Raw genomic sequence first — 2,747 nt, 5'->3', positions numbered from 1 at the left:
TCTTGATCCTCCGGTGCAATTATGATATGGTGATAGCCCGAGTACCCATCTAGAAAACAATAGTAATTATGCCCCGCCAATCTATCCAACATTTGATCAATGAAAGGCAAAGGAAAATGATCTTTCCTCGTTGCCTTATTCAACTTCCGATAATCAATACATATCCTCCAACCCGTCACAGTCCTAGTTGGAATCAATTCATTGCTTTCATTCTTTACCACCGTCATACCCCCCTTTTTCGGTACCACTTGCACTGGACTTACCCAAGCACTATCAGAAATCGGGTAAATCACTCCAGCATCCAACCACTTCAAAATCTCTTTTCTCACCACTTCTTTCATTGTTGGATTAAGCCTTCTCTGAGCGTCAATAGTCGGTTTCGCCTCATCTTCCATAAGAATTCTATGCATGACTGTCGATGGACTAATTCCTCTTATATCAGCCAAAGTCCACCCTATAGCAGTTTTATGAGCTCGTAACACTCTCAACAATTTCTCCTCCTCAACCTTCGAAAGAAATGATGAGACTATAACTGGAAGAGTCTCTTTTTCCCCAAGATACGCATAGCGGAGATGGTCCGGTAAAATCTTCAATTCTAAAATAGGTGGCCTCTGAATCGATGGTAATGGTCTGTCTGGTCCTGCACCCAACTCTTCAAATTTCTTATGCTTCCATGGCTCAGCTGATTTTATCCACTGTAAATAACTCATCACCTCTTCATTCTCCTCACCATCTACATCATCAACTGTGAGACTCAACTCAAGAGGATCCTCCTTTCTTTCTACTACTTCTTCGACCACATCAACAGAGAAACAACTATCACTTGCTTTAGGATAAGTCATAGCCTTAAACACATTAAATACTACTTCCTCCCCTTGAACTCCCAGCTTCAACTCTCCCTTTTTCACATCAATCAATGCTTGCCCAGTTGCTAAAAATGGTCTCCCCAAAATAATTGGAACATTCTCATCCTCCTCCATATCAAGAACTATAAAATCAGCCGGAAAAATAAACTTATCCACCTTTACCAACACATCTTCTATAATACCACGGGGATGCTTCACAGATCTATCAGCTAGCTGTAATGTTACTGTAGTTGGCCTAGCTTCCCCCAAACCAAGCCTCCGGAATACAGACAAAGGCATTAAATTAATACTCGCCCCCAAATCACAAAGTGCATGCTTACATTCAAACTCCCCAATAGTGCATGGAATGGTAAAACTCCCAGGATCTCTTAACTTTTGAGGAAGCTTTCTTTGCAAAATCGCACTACATTCTTCTGTTAATGCCACTATTTCGTAATCACCCATCTTTCTCTTATTCGAGAGAATCTCCTTCACAAACTTTACATAACTAGGCATCTGTTCTAATGCCTCTGCAAATGGTGTATTGATATGTAGCTTCTTGAACACCTCTAAAAACTTTGCAAACTGCTTATCCAAATTATGCTTGCGAAGTCTTTGTGGATATGGAACTCTCACATGATGCTCAATAGTTACAGGTGGGGTCTCCTCCTCTTCCTTTAGGTCTTCAGTAACCTTTTTATCATCCAACTTTTTCTCTTCTTCTTCGGACTGACTCTTCTTTGGCCCTTCATATCTCGTTCCACTCCTCAAAGTAATAGCTTGGCACTGTTCTTTAGGATTAACTTCTGTAGTGCTAGGCAAATTTCCTTGAGCTCTATTAGTCATTAAAGTAGCCAATTGCCCTATTTGAGTCTCCAAACTTCTTATGGATGCCCTAGTTTCAGTCATGAATTGGTTAAGCACATCAGGTTGGGTTTCAGCTGGTTTCATTGGCATTTGGGGAGGTGGTTTATTTTGTGGTTGATAATAGCCCGGTGGAGGATTTTGGTGTGCATATTGTTGTGGATAAGGTGGCCTATTTTGGGTAGGTTGATATGGTGGCTGAGGTTGAGGATAAGGTTGTAGGGTGTTTTGGTTGTTAGACCGGGAAAAGTTGGGATGGTTCTTCCAAGCTAGGTTGTAAGTCATGGAATTGGGATTATTAGGCTGTCTTTGGTAATTTCCTATGGCTTGGACTTCTTCCATGGGCATGTTATTCATGTCTATAGCAGGGCATTGGTTTGGTTGATGGGATGTACCACACACTTCACATAAGTTTTGAACTTGCATAGCTTGAGAGGGGAGTGTAGTATTTTGTAATTGCTTCGTCAAGGCTGCTACTTGAGCCGTAAGCATAGTTATGGCATCCACTTCCATCATTCCAGCCACCTTCTTTGGCTGCCCCCTTTCATTTGGCCATTGATAATTGTTCATCGCCATCTCCTCTAATAGCTCATATGCCTCATTAGCACTTTTGCTCATAAAGGCACCTCCCGCTGCAGCATCTATAATTGTTCTTGTCGTCCCATTCAACCCATTATAGAAATTATGCACCAACATCCACTTTTCTATTCCATGGTGCGGACACTTCCTTAGCAACTCCTTAAAGCGCTCCCAAGAATCATACAGTGACTCTCCATCCAACTGATAAAAATTATTAATCTCACCCCTTAACTTTGCAGCCTTTGCTGGAGGAAAGAACTTGGCAAGAAATTTCTGAGCTAACTCCTCCCATGTAGTGATCGAATTCGCTTGTAAGGAAATCAGCCAACTTTTCGCCCTATCCCTCAATGAAAATGGGAATAGCCTCAGTCTTATAGCATCATCACTCACCCCATTCATCTTAAATGTTGCACATAACTCCAGGAAATTAGCTATGTGTAAATTAGGGTCCTCCGTCGG

At 41.7% G+C, this 2,747-nt stretch overlaps 1 non-coding gene across 1 annotated transcript; it reads left to right on the top strand.

The window, feature by feature from the left end:
• Nucleotides 1-2,415: 2,415 nt before the first annotated feature.
• LOC133813212 (small nucleolar RNA R71) lies at nucleotides 2,416-2,522 on the top strand. The gene has a single exon (XR_009884248.1). It is a non-coding gene; the product is annotated as a small nucleolar RNA R71 (small nucleolar RNA).
• The last annotated feature ends 225 nt before the right edge of the window (nucleotides 2,523-2,747 follow it).

The sequence above is a fragment of the Humulus lupulus genome, chromosome 1, assembly GCF_963169125.1.
Source record: "Humulus lupulus chromosome 1, drHumLupu1.1, whole genome shotgun sequence".
Taxonomy (NCBI): domain Eukaryota; kingdom Viridiplantae; phylum Streptophyta; class Magnoliopsida; order Rosales; family Cannabaceae; genus Humulus; species Humulus lupulus.
This window is presented reverse-complemented; position numbering and strand designations above follow the sequence as displayed.